We start from the raw sequence: 23,202 nt of genomic DNA on the forward strand, positions 1-23,202 counted from the left end.
AGACATTCGTATTTTCGGCGCGTGCCTGACCGAGGCTGCAAGCACGGACGCCAAATGATACGTTTGAAGTTTGAGGTGACAAGACAAGCAAGCAGCCCCAGTCTCTGTGCCTCAGTGCGAGCAGTGCCATCGGCAGATGAGGCTGAGCAACAGCTTTCCAGGCTAGCTCTTTCTGCCTGCGAGATATCTGCAGACGTTCGCAATTTTTGAGCAGGGCTGCCGGAGGCCCCCTGCACGTACCCCCAATGCTACGTTTGAAGTTTGAGGTGTCAAGACAAGCAAGCAGCCCCAGTCTCTGTGCCTCTGTGCGAGCAGTGCCATGGGCAGATGAGGCTGAGCAACAGCTTTCCAGGCTAGCTCTTTCTGGCTGCCAGCTATCTGCAGACGTTCACATTTTCAGAGCAGGGATACCGGAGGAGCCCGGCATGGACCCCCAAAGCTACGTTTGAAGTTAGGGTGGCAAGACAAGCAACCAGCCCCGGTCTCTGTGCCTCTGTGCAAGCAGTGCCATGCGTAGATGAGGCTGAGCAACAGCTTTCCAGGCTAGCTCTCTCTGGCTGGGAACTATCTGCAGACATTCGCATTTTCGGAGCAGGGCTGCCGGAGGCCACCTGCACGGACCCCCAATGCTACGTTTGAAGTTTGAGGTGTCAAGACAAGCAAGCAGCCCCAGTCTCTGTGCCTCTATGCGAGCAGTGCCATGGGCAGTTGAGGCTGAACAACAGCTTTCCAACTAGCTCTTTCTGGCTGCGAGCTATCTGCAGACGTTCGCATTTTCAGAGCAGGGCTGCCGGAGGCCCCCTGCACGGACCCCCAATGCTACGTTTGAAGTTTGAGGTGTCAAGATAAGCAAGCAGCCCCAGTCTCTGTGCCTCTATGCGAGCAGTGCCATGGGCAGATGAGGCTGAACAACAGCTTTCCAGGCTAGCTCTTTCTGCCCGCGAGCTATCTGCAGACGTTCGCATTTTCGGAGCAGGGCTGCCAGAGGCGCCCTGCACGGACCACCTAAGCCGTGTTTGAAGTTTGAGGTGGCAAGACAAGCAAGCAGCCCCAGTCTCTGTGCCTCTGTGCGAGCAGTGCCATGGGCAGATGAGGCTGAGCAACAACTTTCCAGGCTAGCTCTTTCTGCCTGGGAGCTATCTGCAGACGTTCACATTTTCGGAGCAGGGCTGATGGATGCGTCCGGCACGGAGCACCTAAGATACGTTTAAAGTTTGAGGGGCAGGACAAGCAAGCAGCCCCAGTCTCTGTGCCTCTGTGCGAGCAGTGCCATGGGCAGATGAGGCTGAGCAACAGCTTTCCAGGCTAGCTCTTTTTGCGTGCGAGCTATCTGCAGACGTTCGCATTTTTGGAACAGGTCTGCCAGAGGCGCGCGGCACGGACCACCTATGCTACGTTTGAAGTTTGAGGTAGCTAGACAAGCAAGCAGCCCCAGTCTCTGTGCCTCTGTGCGAGCAGTGCCATGGGCAGATGAGGCTGAGCAACAGCTTTCCAGGCTAGCTCTTTCTGCCTGCGAGCTATCTGCAGATGTTCGCATTTTCAGAGCAGGGCTGACGGAGGCGCACGGCAGGGACCACCTAAGCTATGTTTGAAATCTGAGGTGGCAAGACAAGCAAGCAGCCCCAGTCTCTGTGCCTCTGTGCGTGCAGTGCCATCGGCAGATGAGGCTGAGCAACAGCTTTCCAGGCTAGCTCTTTCTGGCTGAGGACTATCTGCAGACATTCGTGATTTCGGAGCATGCCTGTCCGAGGCCCTAAGCACGGACCCCAAATGATACGTTTGAAGTTTGAGGTAACAAGACAAGCAAGCAGCTCCAGTGTCTGTGCCTCTCTGCGAACAGTGCCATGGGCAGATGAGACTGAGCAACAGCTTTCCAGGCTAGCTCTTTCTGCCCGCGAGCTATCTGCAGACGTTCGCATTTTCAGATCAGGGTTGCCGGAGGCGCACGGCATGGACCGCCTAAGATACGTTTGAAGTTTGAGGGGGCAAGACAAGCAAGCAGCCCCAGTCTCTGTGCCTCTGTGCGAGCAGTGCCATGGGCAGATGAGGCTGAGTAACAGCTTTCCAGGGTAGCTCTTTTTGCGTGCGAGCTATCTGCAGACTATCGCATTTTTGGAGCAGGTCTGCCAGAGGCGCCCGGCACCGACCACCTATGCTACGTTTGAAGTTTGAGGTAGCTAGACAAGCAAGTAGCCCCAGTCTCTGTGCCTCTGTGCGAGCACTGCCATGGGCAGATGAGGCTGAGCAACAGCTTTCCAGGCTAGCTCTTTCTGCCTGCGAGCTATCTGCAGATGTTCGCATTTTCAGAGCAGGGCTGCCGGAGGCGCACGGCAGGGACCACCTAAGCTATGTTTGAAATCTGAGGTGGCAAGACAAGCAAGCAGCCCCAGTCTCTGTGCCTCTGTGCGAGCAGTGCCATGGGCAGATGAGGCTGAGCAACAGCTTTCCAGGCTAGCTCTTTCTGGCTGAGGACTATCTGCAGACATTCGTGTTTTCGGAGCATGCCTGCCCGAGGCCCTAAGCACGGACCCCAAATGATACGTTTGAAGTTTGAGGTAACAAGACAAGCAAGCAGCTCCAGTGTCTGTTCCTCTGTGCGAGCAGTGCCATGGGCAGATGAGGCTGAGCAACAGCTTTCCACGCTAGCTCTTTCTGGCTGCCAGCTATCTGCAGACGTTCACATTTTCAGAGCAGGGTTACCGGAGGCGCCCGGCATGGACCCCCCAAAGCTACGTTTCAAGTTAGGGTGGCAAGACAAGCAAGCAGCCCCAGTCTCTGTGCCTCTGTGCAAGCAGTGCCATGCGTAGATGAGGCTGAGCAACAGCTTTCCAGGCTAGCTCTTTCTGGCTGGGAACTATCTGCAGACATTCGCATTTTCGGAGCAGGGATGGTAGAGGCGCCTGGCACGGACCACCTAAGCTACGTTTGAAGTGTGAGGGAGCAAGACAAGCAAGCAGCCCCAGTCTCTGTGCCTCTGTGCGAGCAGTGCCATGGGCAGATGAGGCTGAGCAACAGCTTTCCAGGCTAGCTCTTTCTGGCTGCCAGCTATCTGCAGACGTTCACATTTTCAGAGCAGGTATACCGGAGGAGCCCGGCATGGACCCCCAAAGCTACGTTTGAAGTTAGGGTGGAAAGACAAGCAAGCAGCCCCAGTCTCTGTGCCTCTGTGCAAGCAGTGCCATGCGTAGATGAGGCTGAGCAACAGCTTTCCAGGCTAGCTCTCTCTGGCTGGGAACTATCTGCAGACATTCGCATTTTCGGAGCAGGGCTGCCGGAGGCCACCTGCACGGACCCCCAATGCTACGTTTGAAGTTTGAGGTGTCAAGACAAGCAAGCAGCCCCAGTCTCTGTGCCTCTATGCGAGCAGTGCCATGGGCAGTTGAGGCTGAACAACAGCTTTCCAAGCTAGCTCTTTCTGGCTGCGAGCTATCTGCAGACGTTCGCATTTTCGGAGCAGGGCTGCCAGAGGCGCCCTGCACGGACCACCTAAGCCGTGTTTGAAGTTTGAGGTAGCAAGACAAGCAAGCAGCCCCAGTCTCTGTGCCTCTGTGCGAGCAGTGCCATGGGCAGATGAGGCTGAGCAACAACTTTCCAGGGTAGCTCTTTTTGCGTGCGAGCTATCTGCAGACGTTCGCATTTTTGGAGCAGGTCTGCCAGAGGCGCCCGGCACGGACCACCTATGCTACGTTTGAAGTTTGAGGTAGCTAGACAAGCAAGCAGCCCCAGTCTCTGTGCCTCTGTGCGAGCAGTGCCATGGGCAGATGAGGCTGAGCAACAGCTTTCCAGGCTAGCTCTTTCTGGCTGGGAGCTATCTGCAGACGTTCACATTTTCGGAGCAGGGCTGATGGATGCGTTCGGCACGGAGCACCTAAGATACGTTTGAAGTTTGAGGGGCAGGACAAGCAAGCAGCCCCAGTCTCTGTGCCTCTGTGCGAGCAGTGCCATGGGCAGATGAGGCTGAGCAACAGCTTTCCAGGGTAGCTCTTTTTGCGTGCGAGCTATCTGCAGACGTTCGCATTTTTGGAGCAGGTCTGCCAGAGGCGCCCGGCACGGACCACCTATGCTACGTTTGAAGTTTGAGGTAGCTAGACAAGCAAGCAGCCCCAGTCTCTGTGCCTCTGTGCGAGCAGTGCCATGGGCAGATGAGGCTGAGCAACAGCTTTCCAGGCTAGCTCTTTCTGCCTGCGAGCTATCTGCAGATGTTCGCATTTTCAGAGCAGGGCTGCCGGAAGCGCACGGCAGGGACCACCTAAGCTATGTTTGAAATCTGAGGTGGCAGAACAAGCAAGCAGCCCCAGTCTCTGTGCCTCTGTGCGAGCAGTGCCATGGGCAGATGAGGCTGAGCAACAGCTTTCCAGGCTAGCTTTTTCTGGCTGCGAGCTATCTGCAGACATTCGTGTTTTCGGAGCGTGCGTGCCCGAGGCCTTAAGCACGGACGTCAAATGATACGTTTGAAGTTTGAGGTGACAAGACAAGCAAGCAGCCCCAGTCTCTGTGCCTCTGTGCGAGCAGTGCCATGGGCAGATGAGTCTGAGCAACAGCTTTCCAGGCTAGCTCTTTCTACCCGAGAGCTATCTGCAGACATTCGCATTTTCAGAGCAGGGCTGCCGGAGGCCCCCTGCATGGACCCCTAATGCTACGTTTGAAGTTTGAGGTGTCAAGACAAGCAAGCAGCCCCAGTCTCTGTGCCTCTATGCGAGCAGTGCCATGGGCAGATGAGGCTGAACAAGAGCTTTCCAGGCTAGCTCTTTCTGGCTGCGAGCTATCTGCAGACGTTCGCATTTTCGGAGCAGGGCTGCCATAGGCGCCCTGCACGGACCACCTAAGCCGTGTTTGAAGTTTGAGGTGGCAAGACAAGCAAGCAGCCCCAGTCTCTGTGCCTCTGTGCGAGCAGTGCCATGGGCAGATCAGGCTGAGCAACAGCTTTCCAGGCTAGCTCTTTCTGGCTGCGAGCTATCTGCAGACGTTCGCATTTTCGGAGCAGTGCTGAAGAATGCGTCCGGCACGGAGCACCTAAGATACGTTTGAAGATTCAGGGGCAAGACAAGCAAGCAGCCCCAGTCTCTGTGCCTCAGTGCGAGCAGTGCCATGGGCAGATGAGGCTGAGCAACAGCTTTCCAGGCTAGCTCTTTCTGCCTGCGAGGTATCTGCAGACGTTCATATTTTCAGAGCAGGGTTGCCGGAGGCTCCCGGCATGGACCGCCTAAGATACGTTTGAAGTTTGAGGGGGCAAGACAAGCAAGCAGCCCCAGTCTCTGTGCCTCTGTGCGAGCAGTGCCATGGGCAGATGAGGCTGAGTAACAGCTTTCCAGGGTAGCTCTTTTTGCGTGCGAGCTATCTGCAGACTATCGCATTTTTGGAGCAGGTCTGCCAGAGGCACCCGGCACGGACCACCTATGCTACGTTTGAAGTTTGAGGTAGCTAGACAAGCAAGTAGCCCCAGTCTCTGTGCCTCTGTGCGAGCAGTGCCATGGGCAGATGAGGCTGAGCAACAGCTTTCCAGGCTAGCACTTTCTGCCCGAGAGCTATCTGCAGACTTTCGCATTTTCAGATCAGGGTTGCCGGAGGCGCACGGCATGGACCGCCTAAGATACGTTTGAAGTTTGAGGGGGCAAGACAAGCAAGCAGCCCCAGTCTCTCTGCCTCTGTGCGAGCAGTGCCATGGGCAGATGAGGCTGAGTAACAGCTTTCCAGGGTAGCTCTTTTTGCGTGCGAGCTATCTGCAGACTATCGCATTTTTGGAGCAGGTCTGCCAGGGGCGCCCGGCACGGACCACCTATGCTACGTTTGAAGTTTGAGGTAGCTAGACAAGCAAGTAGCCCCAGTCTCTGTGCCTCTGTGCGAGCAGTGCCATGGGCAGATGAGGCTGAGCAACAGCTTTCCAGGCTAGCTCTTTCTGCCTGCGAGCTATCTGCAGATGTTCGCATTTTCAGAGCAGGGCTGCCGGAGGCGCACGGCAGGGACCACCTAAGCTATGTTTGAAATCTGAGGTGGCAAGACAAGCAAGCAGCCCCAGTCTCTGTGCCTCTGTGCGAGCAGTGCCATGGGCAGATGAGGCTGAGCAACAGCTTTCCAGGCTAGCTCTTTCTGGCTGAGGACTATCTGCAGACATTCGTGTTTTCGGAGCATGCCTGCCCGAGGCCCTAAGCACGGACCCCAAATGATACGTTTGAAGTTTGAGGTAACAAGACAAGCAAGCAGCTCCAGTGTCTGTTCCTCTGTGCGAGCAGTGCCATGGGCAGATGAGGCTGAGCAACAGCTTTCCAGGCTAGCTCTTTCTGGCTGCCAGCTATCTGCAGACGTTCACATTTTCAGAGCAGGGTTACCGGAGGCGCCCGGCATGGACCCCCCAAAGCTACGTTTCAAGTTAGGGTGGCAAGACAAGCAAGCAGCCCCAGTCTCTGTGCCTCTGTGCAAGCAGTGCCATGCGTAGATGAGGCTGAGCAACAGCTTTCCAGGCTAGCTCTTTCTGGCTGGGAACTATCTGCAGACATTCGCATTTTCGGAGCAGGGATGGTAGAGGCGCCTGGCACGGACCACCTAAGCTACGTTTGAAGTGTGAGGGGGCAAGACAAGCAAGCAGCCCCAGTCTCTGTGCCTCTGTGCGAGCAGTGCCATGGGCAGATGAGGCTGAGCAACAGCTTTCCAGGCTAGCTCTTTCTGGCTGGGAGCTATCTGCAGACGTTCACTTTTTCGGAGCAGGGCTGATGGATGCGTTCGGCACGGAGCACCTAAGATACGTTTGAAGTTTGAGGGGCAGGACAAGCAAGTAGCCCCAGTCTCTGTGCCTCTGTGCGAGCAGTGCCATGGGCAGATGAGGCTGAGCAACAGCTTTCCAGGGTATCTCTTTTTGCGTGCGAGCTATCTGCAGACGTTCGCATTTTTGGAGCAGGTCTGCCAGAGGCGCCCGGCACGGACCACCTATGCTACGTTTGAAGTTTGAGGTAGCTAGACAAGCAAGCAGCCCCAGTCTCTGTGCCTCTGTGCGAGCAGTGCCATGGGCAGATGAGGCTGAGCAACAGCTTTCCAGGCTAGCTCTTTCTGGCTGAGGACTATCTGCAGACATTCGTGATTTCGGAGCATGCCTGTCCGAGACCCTAAGCACGGACCCCAGATGATACGTTTGAAGTTTGAGGTAACAAGACAAGCAAGCAGCCCCAGTCTCTGTGCCTCTGTGCGAGCAGTGCCATGGGCAGATGAGTCTGAGCAACAGCTTTCCAGGCTAGCTCTTTCTGCCTGCGAGCTATCTGCAGATGTTCGCATTTTCAGAGCAGGGCTGCCGGAAGCGCACGGCAGGGACCACCTAAGCTATGTTTGAAATCTGAGGTGGCAGAACAAGCAAGCAGCCCCAGTCTCTGTGCCTCTGTGCGAGCAGTGCCATGGGCAGATGAGGCTGAGCAACAGCTTTCCAGGCTAGCTTTTTCTGGCTGCGAGCTATCTGCAGACATTCGTGTTTTCGGAGCGTGCCTGCCCGAGGCCTTAAGCACGGACGTCAAATGATACGTTTGAAGTTTGAGGTGACAAGACAAGCAAGCAGCCCCAGTCTCTGTGCCTCTGTGCCAGCAGTGCCATGGGCAGATGAGTCTGAGCAACAGCTTTCCAGGCTAGCTCTTTCTGCCCGAGAGCTATCTGCAGACATTCGCATTTTCAGAGCAGGGCTGCCGGAGGCCCCCTGCATGGACCCCTAATGCTACGTTTGAAGTTTGAGGTGTCAAGACAAGCAAGCAGCCCCAGTCTCTGTGCCTCTATGCGAGCAGTGCCATGGGCAGATGAGGCTGAACAAGAGCTTTCCAGGCTAGCTCGTTCTGGCTGCGAGCTATCTGCAGACGTTCGCATTTTCGGAGCAGGGCTGCCATAGGCGCCCTGCACGGACCACCTAAGCCGTGTTTGAAGTTTGAGGTGGCAAGACAAGCAAGCAGCCCCAGTCTCTGTGCCTCTGTGCGAGCAGTGCCATGGGCAGATCAGGCTGAGCAACAGCTTTCCAGGCTAGCTCTTTCTGGCTGCGAGCTATCTGCAGACGTTCGCATTTTCGGAGCAGTGCTGAAGAATGCGTCCGGCACGGAGCACCTAAGCTACGTTTGAAGTGTGAGGGGGCAAGACAAGCAAGCAGCCCCAGTCTCTGTGCCTCTGTGCGAGCAGTGCCATGGGCAGATGAGGCTGAGCAACAGCTTTCCAGGCTAGCTCTTTCTGGCTGCCAGCTATCTGCAGACGTTCACATTTTCAGAGCAGGTATACCGGAGGAGCCCGGCATGGACCCCCAAAGCTACGTTTGAAGTTAGGGTGGCAAGACAAGCAACCAGCCCCGGTCTCTGTGCCTCTGTGCAAGCAGTGCCATGCGTAGATGAGGCTGAGCAACAGCTTTCCAGGCTAGCTCTCTCTGGCTGGGAACTATCTGCAGACATTCGCATTTTCGGAGCAGGGCTGCCGGAGGCCACCTGCACGGACCCCCAATGCTACGTTTGAAGTTTGAGGTGTCAAGACAAGCAAGCAGCCCCAGTCTCTGTGCCTCTATGCGAGCAGTGCCATGGGCAGATGAGGCTGAACAACAGCTTTCCAAGCTAGCTCTTTCTGGCTGCGAGCTATCTGCAGACGTTCGCATTTTCGGAGCAGGGCTGCCAGAGGCGCCCTGCACGGACCACCTAAGCCGTGTTTGAAGTTTGAGGTAGCAAGACAAGCAAGCAGCCCCAGTCTCTGTGCCTCTGTGCGAGCAGTGCCATGGGCAGATGAGGCTGAGCAACAACTTTCCAGGCTAGCTCTTTCTGCCTGGGAGCTATCTGCAGACGTTCACATTTTCGGAGCAGGGCTGATGGATGCGTTCGGCACGGAGCACCTAAGATACGTTTGAAGTTTGAGGGGCAGGACAAGCAAGCAGCCCCAGTCTCTGTGCCTCTGTGCGAGCAGTGCCATGGGCAGATGAGGCTGAGCAACAGCTTTCCAGGCTAGCTCTTTCTGGCTGAGGACTATCTGCAGACATTCGTGATTTCGGAGCATGCCTGTCCGAGACCCTAAGCACGGACCCCAAATGATACGTTTGAAGTTTGAGGTAACAAGACAAGCAAGCAGCCCCAGTCTCTGTGCCTCTGTGCAAGCAGTGCCATGCGTAGATGAGGCTGAGCAACAGCTTTCCAGGCTAGCTCTTTCTGGCTGGGAACTATCTGCAGACGTTCGCATTTTCGGAGCAGGGATGGTAGAGGCGCCTGGCATGGACCACCTAAGCTACGTTTGAAGTGTGAGGGGGCAAGACAAGCAAGCAGCCCCAGTCTCTGTGCCTCTGTGCGAGCAGTGCCATGGGCAGATGAGGCTGAGCAACAGCTTTCCAGGCTAGCTTTTTCTGGCTGCGAGCTATCTGCAGACATTCGTGTTTTCGGAGCGTGCCTGCCCGACGCCTTAAGCACGGACGCCAAATGATACGTTTGAAGTTTGAGGTGACAAGACAAGCAAGCAGCCCCAGTCTCTGTGCCTCTGTGCGCGCAGTGCCATGGGCAGATGAGTCTGAGCAACAGCTTTCCAGGCTAGCTCTTTCTGCCCGAGAGCTATCTGCAGACATTCGCATTTTCAGAGCAGGGCTGCCGGAGGCCCCCTGCATGGACCCCTAATGCTACGTTTGAAGTTTGAGGTGTCAAGACAAGCAAGCAGCCCCAGTCTCTGTGCCTCTATGCGAGCAGTGCCATGGGCAGATGAGGCTGAACAAGAGCTTTCCAGGCTAGCTCTTTCTGGCTGCGAGCTATCTGCAGACGTTCGCATTTTCGGAGCAGGGCTGCCAGAGGCGCCCTGCACGGACCACCTAAGCCGTGTTTGAAGTTTGAGGTGGCAAGACAAGCAAGCAGCCCCAGTCTCTGTGCCTCTGTGCGAGCAGTGCCATGGGCAGATCAGGCTGAGCAACAGCTTTCCAGGCTAGCTCTTTCTGGCTGCGAGCTATCTGCAGACGTTCGCATTTTCGGAGCAGTGCTGAAGAATGCGTCCGGCACGGAGCACCTAAGATACGTTTGAAGTTTCAGGGGCAAGACAAGCAAGCAGCCCCAGTCTCTGTGCCTCTGTGCGAGCAGTGCCATGGGCAGATGAGGCTGAGCAACAGCTTTCCAGGCTAGCTCTTTCTGCCTGCGAGGTATCTGCAGACGTTCATATTTTCAGAGCAGGGTTGCCGGAGGCTCCCGGCATGGACCGCCTAAGATACGTTTGAAGTTTGAGGGGTCAAGACAAGCAAGCAGCCCCAGTGTCTGTGCCTCTGTGCGAGCAGTGCCATGGGCAGATGAGGCTGAGTAACAGCTTTCCAGGCTAGCTCTTTTTGCGTGCGAGCTATCTGCAGACGTTCGCATTTTCGGAGCAGGTCTGCCAGAGGCGCCCGGCATGGACCACCTATGCTACGTTTGAAGTTTGAGGTAGCTAGACAAGCAAGCAGCCCCAGTCTCTGTGCCTCTGTGCGAGCAGTGCCATGGGCAGATGAGGCTGAGCAACAGCTTTCCAGGCTAGCTCTTTGTGGCTGCGAGCTATCTGCAGATGTTCGCATTTTCAGAGCAGGGCTGCCGGAGGCGCACGGCAGGGACCACCTAAGCTATGTTTGAAATCTGAGGTGGCAAGACAAGCAAGCAGCCCCAGTCTCTGTGCCTCTGTGCGAGCAGTGCCATGGGCAGATGAGGCTGAGCAACAGCTTTCCAGGCTAGCTCTTTCTGCCTGCGAGCTATCTGCAGATGTTCGCATTTTCAGAGCAGGGCTGACGGAGGCGCACGGCAGGGACCACCTAAGCTATGTTTGAAATCTGAGGTGGCAAGACAAGCAAGCAGCCCCAGTCTCTGTGCCTCTGTGCGAGCAGTGCCATGGGCAGATGAGGCTGAGCAACAGCTTTCCAGGCTAGCTCTTTCTGGCTGGGAACTATCTGCAGACGTTCGCATTTTCGGAGCAGGGATGGTAGAGGCGCCTGGCACGGACCACCTATGCTACGTTTGAAGTTTGAGGTGGCAAGACAAGCAAGCAGCCCCAGTCTCTGTGCCTCTGTGCGAGCAGTGCCATGGGCAGATGAGGCTGAGCAACAGCTTTCCAGGCTAGCTCTTTCTGGCTGCCAGCTATCTGCAGACGTTCACATTTTCAGAGCAGGGTTACCGGAGGCGCCCGGCATGGACCCCCAAAGCTACGTTTGAAGATAGGGTGGCAAGACAAGCAACCAGCCCCAGTCTCTGTGCCTCTGTGCAAGCAGTGCCATGGGCAGATGAGGCTGAGCAACAGCTTTCCAGGCTAGCTCTTTCTGCCTGCGAGCTATCTGAAAACGTTCAGATTTTTGAAGCAGAACTGATGGAGGCGTCCTGCACGGACCACCTAAGCTACGTTTGAAGTTTGAGGGGCAAGACAAGCAAGCAGCCCCAGTCTCTGTGCCTCTGTGCGAGCAGTGCCATGGGCAGATGAGGCTGAGCAACAGCTTTCCAGGCTAGCTTTTTCTGGCTGCGAGCTATCTGCAGACATTCGTGTTTTCGAAGCGTGCCTGCCGGAGGCCCCAAGCACGGACGCCAAATGATACGTTTGAAGTTTGAGGTGACAAGACAAGCAAGCAGCCCCAGTCTCTGTGCCTCTGTGCGAGCAGTGCCATGGGCAGATGAGGCTGAGCAACAGCTTTCCAGGCTAGCTCTTTCTGCCTGCGAGCTATCTGCAGACGTTCGCAATTTGTGAGCAGGACTGCTAGAGCCACCCAGCACGGTCCACCTAAGCTACGTTTGAAGTTTGAGGTGGCAAGACAAGCAAGCAGCCCCAGTCTCTGTGTCTCTGTGCGCTCAGTGCCATCGGCAGATGAGGCTGAGCAACAGCTTTCCAGGCTAGCTCTTTCTGGCTGCCAGCTATCTGCAGACGTTCACATTTTCAGAGCAGGGTTACCGGAGGCGTCCGGCATGGACCCCCAAAGCTACGTTTGAAGTTAGGGTGGCAAGACAAGCAACCAGCCCCAGTCTCTGTGCCTCTGTGCAAGCAGTGCCATGGGCAGATGAGGCTGAGCAACAGCTTTCCAGGCTAGCTCTTTCTGCCTGCGAGCTATATGAAGACGTTCGAATTTTTGAAGCAGAACTGATGGAGGCGTCCTGCACGGACCACCTAAGCTACATTTGAAGTTTGAGGGGCAAGACAAGCAAGCAGCCCCAGTCTCTGTGCCTCTGTGCGAGCAGTGCCATGGGCAGATGAGGCTGAGCAACAGCTTTCCAGGCTAGCTTTTTCTGGCTGCGAGCTATCTGCAGACATTCGTGTTTTCGGAGCGTGCCTGCCGAAGGCGCCCGGCACGGACGCCAAATGATACGTTTGAAGTTTGAGGTGACAAGACAAGCAAGCAGCCCCAGTCTCTGTGCCTCTGTGCGAGCAGTGCCATGGGCAGATGAGGCTGAGCAACAGCTTTCCAGGCTAGCTCTTTCTGGCTGCGAGCTATCTGCAGACGTTCGCATTTTCGGAGCAGGGCTGCCTGAGGCGTCCGGAATGGACCACCTAAGATACGTTTGAAGTTTGAGGGGGCAAGACAAGCAAGCAGCCCCAGTCTCTGTGCCTCTGTGCGAGCAGTGCCATGGGCAGATGAGGCTGAGAAACAGCTTTCCAGGCTAGCTCTTTCTGGCTGCGAGCTATCTGCAGACGTTCTCATTTTCAGAGCAGGGCTGACGGAGGGCCCCTGCACGGACCCCCAAAGCTACGTTTGAAGTTTAAGGTGCCAAGAAAAGCAAGCAGCCCCAGTCTCTGTGCCTCTGTGCGAGCAGTGCCATGGGCAGATGAGGCTGAACAACAGTTTTCCAGGCTAGCTCTTTCTGCCTGCGAGCTATCTGCAGACGTTCGGATTTTCGGAGCAGAACTGATGGAGGCGCCCGGCATGGACCACCTAAGATAAGTTTGAAGTTTGAGGGGGCAAGACAAGCAAGCAGCCCCATTCTCTGTGCCTCTGTGCGTGCAGTGCCATGGGCAGATGAGGCTGAGAAACAGCTTTCCAGGCTAGCTCTTTCTGGCTGCCAGCTATCTGCAGACGTTCACATTTTCAGAGCAGGGTTACCGGAGGCGCCCGGCATGGACCCCCAAAGCTACGTTTGAAGTTAGGGTTGCAAGACAAGCAACCAGCCCCAGTCTCTGTGCCTCTGTGCAAGCAGTGCCATGCGTAGATGAGGCTGAGCAACAGCTTTCCAGGCTAGCTCTTTCTGGCTGGGAACTATCTGCAGACGTTCGCATTTTCGGAGCAGGGATGGTAGAGGCGCATTGCACGGACCACCTATGCTACGTTTGAAGTGTGAGGGGGCAAGACAAGCAAGCAGCCCCAGTCTCTGTGCCTCTGTGCGAGCAGTGCCATGGGCAGATGAGGCTGAGCAACAGCTTTCCAGGCTAGCTCTTTCTGGCTGCGAGATATCTGCAGACGTTTGCATTTTCGGAGCAGGGCTGCCAGAGGCGCCCTGCACGGACCACCTAAGCTACGTTTGAAGTTTGAGGGGCAAGACAAGCAAGCAGCCCCAGTCTCTGTGCCTCTGTGCGAGCAGTGCCATGGGCAGATGAGGCTGAGCAACAGCTTTCCAGGCTTGCTTTTTCTGGCTGCGAGCTATCTGCAGACATTCGTGTTTTCGGAGCGTGCCTGCCGGAGGCCCCAAGCACGGACGCCAAATGATACGTTTGAAGTTTGAGGTGACAAGACAAGCAAGCAGCCCCAGTCTCTGTGCCTCTGTGCGAGCAGTGCCATGGGCAGATGAGGCTGAGCAACAGCTTTCCAGGCTAGCTCTTTCTGCCTGCGAGCTATCTGCAGACGTTCGCAATTTGTGAGCAGGACTGCTAGAGCCGCCCAGCACGGTCCACCTAAGCTACGTTTGAAGTTTGAGGTGGCAAGACAAGCAAGCAGCCCCAGTCTCTGTGTCTCTGTGCGCTCAGTGCCATGGGCAGATGAGGCTGAGCAACAGCTTTCCAGGCTAGCTCTTTCTGGCTGCCAGCTATCTGCAGACGTTCACATTTTCAGAGCAGGGTTACCGGAGGCGCCCGGCATGGACCCCCAAAGCTACGTTTGAAGTTTGGGTGGCAAGACAAGCAACCAGCCCCAGTCTCTGTGCCTCTGTGCAAGCAGTGCCATGGGCAGATGAGGCTGAGCAACAGCTTTCCAGGCTAGCTCTTTCTGCCTGCGAGCTATCTGAAGACGTTCGCATTTTTGAGGCAGAACTGATGGAGGCGTCCTGCACGGACCACCTAAGCTACGTTTGAAGTTTGAGGTGTCAAGACAAGCAAGCAGCCCCAGTCTCTGTGCCTCTGTGCGAGCAGTGCCATGTTCAGATGAGGCTGAGCAACAGCTTTCCAGGCTAGCTTTTTCTGGCTGCGAGCTATCTGCAGACATTCGTGTTTTCGGAGCGTGCCTGCCGGAGGCCCCAAGCACGGACGCCAAATGATACGTTTGAAGTTTGAGGTGACAAGACAAGCAAGCAGCCCCAGTCTCTGTGCCTCTGTGCAAGCAGTGCCATGGGCAGATGAGGCTGAGCAACAGCTTTCCAGGCTAGCTCTTTCTGCCTGCGAGCTATCTGCAGATGTTCGCAATTTGTGAGCAGGACTGCTAGAGCCGCCCAGCACGGTCCACCTAAGCTACGTTTGAAGTTTGAGGTGGCAAGACAAGCAAGCAGCCCCAGTCTCTGTGTCTCTGTGCGCTCAGTGCCATCGGCAGATGAGGCTGAGCAACAGCTTTCCATGCTAGCTCTTTCTGGCTGCGAGCTATCTGCAGACGTTCGGATTTTCACAGCAGGGCTGTCGATAGTGCCCGACACGGAACCCCGGAGATACTTTTGAAGTTTGAGGGGGCAAGACAAGCAAGCAGCCCCAGTCTCTGTGCCTCTGTGCGAGCAGTGCCATGGGCAGATGAGGCTGAGCAACAGCTTTCCAGGCTAGCTCTTTCTGGCTGCAAGCTATCTGCAGACGTTCGCATTTTCGGAGCAGGGCTGCCGGAGGCGCCCGGAATGGACCACCTAAGATACGTTTGAAGTTTGAGGGGGCAAGACAAGCAAGCAGCCCCAGTCTCTGTGCCTCTGTGCGAGCAGTGCCATGGGCAGATGAGGCTGAGCAACAGCTTTCCAGTCTAGCTCTTTCTGGCTGCGAGCTATCTGCAGACATTCTCATTTTCAGAGCAGGGCTGACGGAGGGCACCTGCACGGACCCCCAAAGCTACGTTTGAATTTTAAGGTGCCAAGACAAGCAAGCAGCTCCAGTCTCTGTGCCTCTGTGCGAGCAGTGCCATGGGCAGATGAGGCTGAACAACAGCTTTCCAGGCTAGCTCTTTCTGCCTGCGAGCTATCTGCAGACGTTCGCATTTTCGGAGCACAACTGATGGAGGCGCCCGGCATGGACCACCTGAGATACGTTTGAAGTTTGAGGGGGCAAGACAAGCAAGCAGCCCCAGTCTCTGTGCCTCTGTGCGAGCAGTGCCATGGGCAGATGAGGCTGAGCAACAGCTTTCCAGGCTAGCTCTTTCTGGCTGAGAGCTATATGAAGATTTTCACATTTTCAGAGCAGAGTTGCCGAAGGCGCCCGGCACGGACCGCCTAAGACACGTTTGAAGTTTGAGGTGGCAAGACAAGCAAGCAGCCCCAGTCTCTGTGCCTCTGTGCGAGCAGTGCCATGGGCAGATGAGACTGAGCAACAGCTTTCCAGGCTAGCTCTTTCTGCCTGCGAGCTATCTGCAGAAGTTCGCAATTTGTGAGCAGGACTGCTAGAGCCGCCCAGCACGGTCCACCTAAGCTACGTTTGAAGTTTGAGGGGGCAAGACAAGCAAGCAGCCCCAGTCTCTGTGCCTCTGTGCGTGCAGTGCCATCGGCAGATGAGGCTGAGCAACAGCTTTCCAGGCTAGCTCTTTCTGGCTGCCAGCTATCTGCAGACGTTCACATTTTCAGAGCAGGGTTACCGGAGGCGCCCGGCATGGACCCCCAAAGCTACGTTTGAAGTTAGGGTTGCAAGACAAGCAACCAGCCCCAGTCTCTGTGCCTCTGTGCAAGCAGTGCCATGCGGAGATGAGGCTGAGCAACAGCTTTCCAGGCTAGCTCTTTCTGGCTGGGACTATCTGCAGACGTTCGCATTTTCGGAGCAGGGATGGTAGAGGCGCCTGGCACGGACCACCTATGCTACGTTTGAAGTGTGAGGGGGCAAGACAAGCAAGCAGCCCCAGTCTCTGTGCCTCTGTGCGAGCAGTGCCATGGGCAGATGAGGCTGAGCAACAGCTTTCCAGGCTAGCTCTTTCTGGCTGCGAGCTATCTGCAGATGTTCGCATTTTCAGAGCAGGGCTGCCGAAGGCGCACGGCAGGGACCACCTAAGATACGTTTGAAATCTGAGGTGGCAAGACAAGCAAGCAGCCCCAGTCTCTGTGCCTCTGTGCGAGCAGTGCCATGGGCAGATGAGGCTGAGCAACAGCTTTCCAGTCTAGCTCTTTCTGGCTGAGGACTATCTGCAGACATTCGTGTTTTCGGAGCATGCCTGCCCGAGGCCCTAAAACGGACCACAAATGATACGTTTGAAGTTTGAGGTAACAAGACAAGCAAGCATCCCCAGTGTCTGTGCCTCTGTGCGAGCAGTGCCATGGGCAGATGAGACTGAGCAACAGCTTTCCAGGCTAGCTCTTTCTGGCTGAGGACTATCTGCAGACATTCGTGTTTTCGGAGCATGCCTGCCCGAGGCCCTAAAACGGACCACAAATGATACGTTTGAAGTTTGAGGTAACAAGACAAGCAAGCATCCCCAGTGTCTGTGCCTCTGTGCGAGCAGTGCCATGGGCAGATGAGTCTGAGCAACAGCTTTCCAGGCTAGCTCTTTCTGCCCGAGAGCTATCTGCAAACGTTCGCATTTTCAGAGCAGGGCTGCTGGAGGCCCCCTGAACGGACCCCCAAAGATACGTTTGAAGTTTGAGCTGTCAAGACAAGCAAGCAGCCCCAGTCTCTGTGCCTCTATGCGAGCAGTGCCATGGGCAGATGAGGCTGAACAACAGCTTTCCAGGCTAGCTTTTTCTGGCTGCAATCTATGTGCAGACGTTCGCATTTTCAGAGAAGGACTGCCTGACGCACCCGGCATGGACAACCTAAGCTACGTTTGAAGTTTGAGGGGGCAAGACAAGCAAGCAGCCCCAGTCTCTGTGTTTCTGTGAGAGCAGTGCAATGCGTAGATGAGGCTGAGCAACAGCTTTCCAGGCTAGCTCTTTCTGGCTGCGAGCTATCTGCAGACGTTCGGATTTTCGGAGCAGAACTGATGGAGGCGCCCGGCATGGACCACCTAAGATAAGTTTGAAGTTTGAGGGGGCAAGACAAGCAAGCAGCCCCAGTCTCTGTGCCTCTGTGCGAGCAGTGCCATGGGCAGATGAGGCTGAGAACCAGCTTTCCAGGCTAGCTTTTTCTGCCTGCAAGCTATCTGCAGACGTTCGCATTTTCGGAGCAGGGCTGCCTGAGGCGCCCGGAATGGACCACCTAAGATACGTTTGCAGTTTGAGGGGGCAAGACAAGCAAGCAGCCCCAGTCTCTGTGCCTCTGTGCGAGCAGTGCCATGGGCAGATGAGGCTGAGCAACAGCTTTCCAGGCTAGCTCTTTCTGCCTGCGAGCTATCTGCTGACGTTCTCATTTTCAGAGCAGGGCTGACGGAGGGCCCCTGCACGGACCCCCAAAGTTACGTTTGAAGTTTGAGGTGCCAAGACAAGCAAGCAGCCCCAGTCTCTGTGCCTCTGTGCGAGCAGTGCCATGGGCAGATGAGGCTGAACAACAGCTTTCCAGGCTAGCTCTTTCTGCCTGCGAGCTATCTGCAGACGTTCGTGTTTTCGGAGCAGAACTGATGGAGGCACCCGGCATGGACCACCTAAGATAAGTTTGAAGTTTGAGGGGGCAAGACAAGCAAGCAGCCCCAGTCTCTGTGCCTCTCTGCGAGCAGTGCCATGGGCAGATGAGGCTGAGCAACAGCTTTCCAGGCTAGCTCTTTCTGGCTGAGGACTATCTGCAGACATTCGTGTTTTCGGAGCATGCCTGCCCGAGGCCCTAAGCACGGACCCCAAATGATACGTTTGAAGTTTGAGGTAACAAGACAAGCAAGCAGCTCCAGTGTCTGTTCCTCTGTGCGAGCAGTGCCATGGACAGATGAGGCTGAGCAACAGCTTTCCAGGCTAGCTCTTTCTGGCTGCCAGCTATCTGCAGACGTTCACATTTTCAGAGCAGGGTTACCGGAGGCGCCCGGCATGGACCCCCAAAGCTACGTTTCAAGTTAGGGTGGCAAGACAAGCAAGCAGCCCCAGTCTCTGTGCCTCTGTGCAAGCAGTGCCATGCGTAGATGAGGCTGAGCAACAGCTTTCCAGTCTCTCTCTTTCTGGCTGGGAACTATCGGCAGACATTCGCATTTTCGGAGCAGGGATGGTAGAGGCGCCTGGCACGGACCACCTAAGCTACGTTTGAAGTGTGAGGGGGCAAGACAAGCAAGCAGCCCCAGTCTCTGTGCCTCTGTGCGAGCAGTGCCATGGGCAGATGAGGCTGAGCAACAGCTTTCCAGGCTAGCTCTTTCTGCCTGCGAGCTATCTGCAGACGTTTGCATTTTCGGAGCAGGGCTGCCAGAGGCGCCCTGCACGGACCACCTAAGATACGTTTGAAGTGTGAGGGGGCAAGACAAGCAAGCAGCCCCAGTCTCTGTGCCTCTGTGCGAGCAGTGCCATGGGCAGATGAGGCTGAGTAACAGCTTTCCAGGGTAGCTCTTTTTGCGTGCGAGCTATCTGCAGACATTCGTATTTTCGGAGCGTGCCTGACCGAGGCCGCAAGCACGGACGCCAAATGATACGTTTGAAGTTTGAGGTGACAAGACAAGCAAGCAGCCCCAGTCTCTGTGCCTCTGTGCGAGCAGTGCCATGGGCAGATGAGGCTGAGCAACAGCTTTCCAGGCTAGCTCTTTCTGCCTGCGAGCTATCTGCAGACGTTCGCAATTTGTGAGCAGGGCTGCCGGAGGCCCCCTGCACGGACCCCCAATGCTACGTTTGAAGTTTGAGGTGTCAAGACAAGCAAGCAGCCCCAGTCTCTGTGCCTCTATGCGAGCAGTGCCATGGGCAGATGAGGCTGAACAACAGCTTTCCAGGCTAGCTCTTTCTGGCTGCGAGCTATCTGCAGACGTTTGCATTTTCGGAGCAGGGCTGCCAGAGGCGCCCTGCACGGACCACCTAAGACATGTTTGAAGTTTGAGGTGGCAAGACAAGCAAGCAGCCTCAGTCTCTGTGCCTCTGTGCGAGCAGTGCCATGGGCAGATGAGGCTGAGCAACAAATTTCCAGGCTAGCTCTTTCTGCCTGGGAGCTATCTGCAGACGTTCGCATTTTCGGAGCAGGGCTCATGGATGCGTCCGGCACGGAGCACCTAAGATACGTTTGAAGTTTGAGAGGCAGGACAAGCAAGCAGCCCCAGTCTCTGTGCCTCTGTGCGAGCAGTGCCATGGGCAGATGAGGCTGAGCAACAGCTTTCCAGGCTAGCTCTTTCTGCCTGGGAACTATCTGCAGACGTTCGCATTTTCAGAGCAGGGCTGCCTGAGGCCCCTTGCACGGAGATCCTAATTTACGTTTGAAGTTGGAGTGGGCAAGACAAGCAAGCAGCCCCAGTCTCTGTGCCTCTGTGCGAGCAGTGCCATCGGCAGATGAGGCTGAGCAACAGCTTTCCAGGCTAGCTCTTTCTGCCTGCGAGCTATCTGCAGATGTTCGCATTTTCAGAGCAGGGTTGACGGAGGCGCACGGCAGGGACCACCTAAGCTATGTTTGAAATCTGAGGTGGCAAGACAAGCAAGCAGCCCCAGTCTCTGTGCCTCTGTGCGAGCAGTGCCATGGGCAGATGAGGCTGAGCAACAGCTTTCCAGGCTAGCTCTTTCTGGCTGAGGACTATCTGCAGACATTCGTGTTTTCGGAGCATGCCTGCCCGAGGCCCTAAGCACGGACCCCAAATGATACGTTTGAAGTTTGAGGTAACAAGACAAGCAAGCAGCTCCAGTGTCTGTTCCTCTGTGCGAGCAGTGCCATGGGCAGATGAGGCTGAGCAACAGCTTTCCAGGCTAGCTCTTTCTGGCTGCCAGCTATCTGCAGACGTTCACATTTTCAGAGCAGGGTTACCGGAGGCGCCCGGCATGGACCCCCCAAAGCTACGTTTCAAGTTAGGGTGGCAAGACAAGCAAGCAGCCCCAGTCTCTGTGCCTCTGTGCAAGCAGTGCCATGCGTAGATGAGGCTGAGAAACAGCTTTCCAGGCTAGCTCTTTCTGGCTGGGAACTATCTGCAGACATTCGCATTTTCGGAGCAGGGATGGTAGAGGCGCCTGGCACGGACCACCTAAGCTACGTTTGAAGTGTGAGGGGGCAAGACAAGCAAGCAGCCCCAGTCTCTGTGCCTCTGTGCGAGCAGTGCCATGGGCAGATGAGGCTGAGCAACAGCTTTCCAGGCTAGCTCTTTCTGGCTGCCAGCTATCTGCAGACGTTCACATTTTCAGAGCAGGGATACCGGAGGAGCCCGGCATGGACCCCCAAAGCTACGTTTGAAGTTAGGGTGGCAAGACAAGCAACCAGCCCCGGTCTCTGTGCCTCTGTGCAAGCAGTGCCATGCGTAGATGAGGCTGAGCAACAGCTTTCCAGGCTAGCTCTCTCTGGCTGCGAGCTATCTGCAGACGTTCACATTTTCGGAGCAGGGCTGAAGGATGCGTCCGGCACGGAGCACCTAAGATACGTTTAAAGTTTGAGGGGCAGGACAAGCAAGCAGCCCCAGTCTCTGTGCCTCTGTGCGAGCAGTGCCATCGGCAGATGAGGCTGAGCAACAGCTTTCCAGGCTAGCTCTTTCTGGCTGAGGACTATCTGCAGACATTCGTGATTTCGGAGCATGCCTGTCCGAGGCCCTAAGCACGGACCCCAAATGATACGTTTGAAGTTTGAGGTAACAAGACAAGCAAGCAGCTCCAGTGTCTGTGCCTCTCTGCGAACAGTGCCATGGGCAGATGAGACTGAGTAACATCTTTCCAGGGTAGCTCTTTTTGCGTGCGAGCTATCTGCAGACTATCGCATTTTTGGAGCAGGTCTGCCAGAGGCGCCCGGCACGGACCACCTATGCTACGTTTGAAGTTTGAGGTAGCTAGACAAGCAAGTAGCCCCAGTCTCTGTGCCTCTGTGCGAGCAGTGCCATGGGCAGATGAGGCTGAGCAACAGCTTTCCAGGCTAGCTCTTTCTGCCTGCGAGCTATCTGCAGATGTTCGCATTTTCAGAGCAGGGCTGCCGGAGGCGCACGGCAGGGACCACCTAAGCTATGTTTGAAATCTGAGGTGGCAAGACAAGCAAGCAGCCCCAGTCTCTGTGCCTCTGTGCGAGCAGTGCCATGGGCAGATGAGGCTGAGCAACAGCTTTCCAGGCTAGCTCTTTCTGGCTGAGGACTATCTGCAGACATTCGTGTTTTCGGAGCATGCCTGCCCGAGGCCCTAAGCACGGACCCCAAATGATACGTTTGAAGTTTGAGGTAACAAGACAAGCAAGCAGCTCCAGTGTCTGTTCCTCTGTGCGAGCAGTGCCATGGGCAGATGAGGCTGAGCAACAGCTTTCCAGGCTAGCTCTTTCTGGCTGCCAGCTATCTGCAGACGTTCACATTTTCAGAGCAGGGTTACCGGAGGCGCCCGGCATGGACCCCCCAAAGCTACGTTTCAAGTTAGGGTGGCAAGACAAGCAAGCAGCCCCAGTCTCTGTGCCTCTGTGCAAGCAGTGCCATGCGTAGATGAGGCTGAGCAACAGCTTTCCAGGCTAGCTCTTTCTGGCTGGGAACTATCTGCAGACATTCGCATTTTCGGAGCAGGGATGGTAGAGGCGCCTGGCACGGACCACCTAAGCTACGTTTGAAGTTTGAGGTGACAAGACAAGCAAGCAGCCCCAGTCTCTGTGCCTCTGTGCGAGCAGTGCCATGTTCAGATGAGGCTGAGCAACAGCTTTCCAGGCTAGCTCTTTTTGCGTGCGAGCTATCTGCAGACGTTCGCATTTTTGGAGCAGGTCTGCCAGAGGCGCCCGGCACGGACCACCTAAGATACGTTTGAAGTGTGAGGGGGCAAGACAAGCAAGCAGCCCCAGTCTCTGTGCCTCTGTGCGAGCAGTGCCATGGGCAGATGAGGCTGAGTAACAGCTTTCCAGGGTAGCTCTTTTTGCGTGCGAGCTATCTGCAGACATTCGTATTTTCGGAGCGTGCCTGACCGAGGCCGCAAGCACGGACGCCAAATGATACGTTTGAAGTTTGAGGTGACAAGACAAGCAAGCAGCCCCAGTCTCTGTGCCTCTGTGCGAGCAGTGCCATGGGCAGATGAGGCTGAGCAACAGCTTTCCAGGCTAGCTCTTTCTGCCTGCGAGCTATCTGCAGACGTTCGCAATTTGTGAGCAGGGCTGCCGGAGGCCCCCTGCACGGACCCCCAATGCTACGTTTGAAGTTTGAGGTGTCAAGACAAGCAAGCAGCCCCAGTCTCTGTGCCTCTATGCGAGCAGTGCCATGGGCAGATGAGGCTGAACAACAGCTTTCCAGGCTAGCTCTTTCTGGCTGCGAGCTATCTGCAGACGTTTGCATTTTCGGAGCAGGGCTGCCAGAGGCGCCCTGCACGGACCACCTAAGACATGTTTGAAGTTTGAGGTGGCAAGACAAGCAAGCAGCCTCAGTCTCTGTGCCTCTGTGCGAGCAGTGCCATGGGCAGATGAGGCTGAGCAACAAATTTCCAGGCTAGCTCTTTCTGCCTGGGAGCTATCTGCAGACGTTCGCATTTTCGGAGCAGGGCTCATGGATGCGTCCGGCACGGAGCACCTAAGATACGTTTGAAGTTTGAGAGGCAGGACAAGCAAGCAGCCCCAGTCTCTGTGCCTCTGTGCGAGCAGTGCCATGGGCAGATGAGGCTGAGCAACAGCTTTCCAGGCTAGCTCTTTCTGCCTGGGAACTATCTGCAGACGTTCGCATTTTCAGAGCAGGGCTGCCTGAGGCCCCTTGCACGGAGATCCTAATTTACGTTTGAAGTTGGAGTGGGCAAGACAAGCAAGCAGCCCCAGTCTCTGTGCCTCTGTGCGAGCAGTGCCATCGGCAGATGAGGCTGAGCAACAGCTTTCCAGGCTAGCTCTTTCTGCCTGCGAGCTATCTGCAGATGTTCGCATTTTCAGAGCAGGGTTGACGGAGGCGCACGGCAGGGACCACCTAAGCTATGTTTGAAATCTGAGGTGGCAAGACAAGCAAGCAGCCCCAGTCTCTGTGCCTCTGTG

This window comes from Opisthocomus hoazin, chromosome 14 (assembly GCF_030867145.1).
Source record: "Opisthocomus hoazin isolate bOpiHoa1 chromosome 14, bOpiHoa1.hap1, whole genome shotgun sequence".
Classification (NCBI taxonomy): Eukaryota; Metazoa; Chordata; class Aves; order Opisthocomiformes; family Opisthocomidae; genus Opisthocomus; species Opisthocomus hoazin.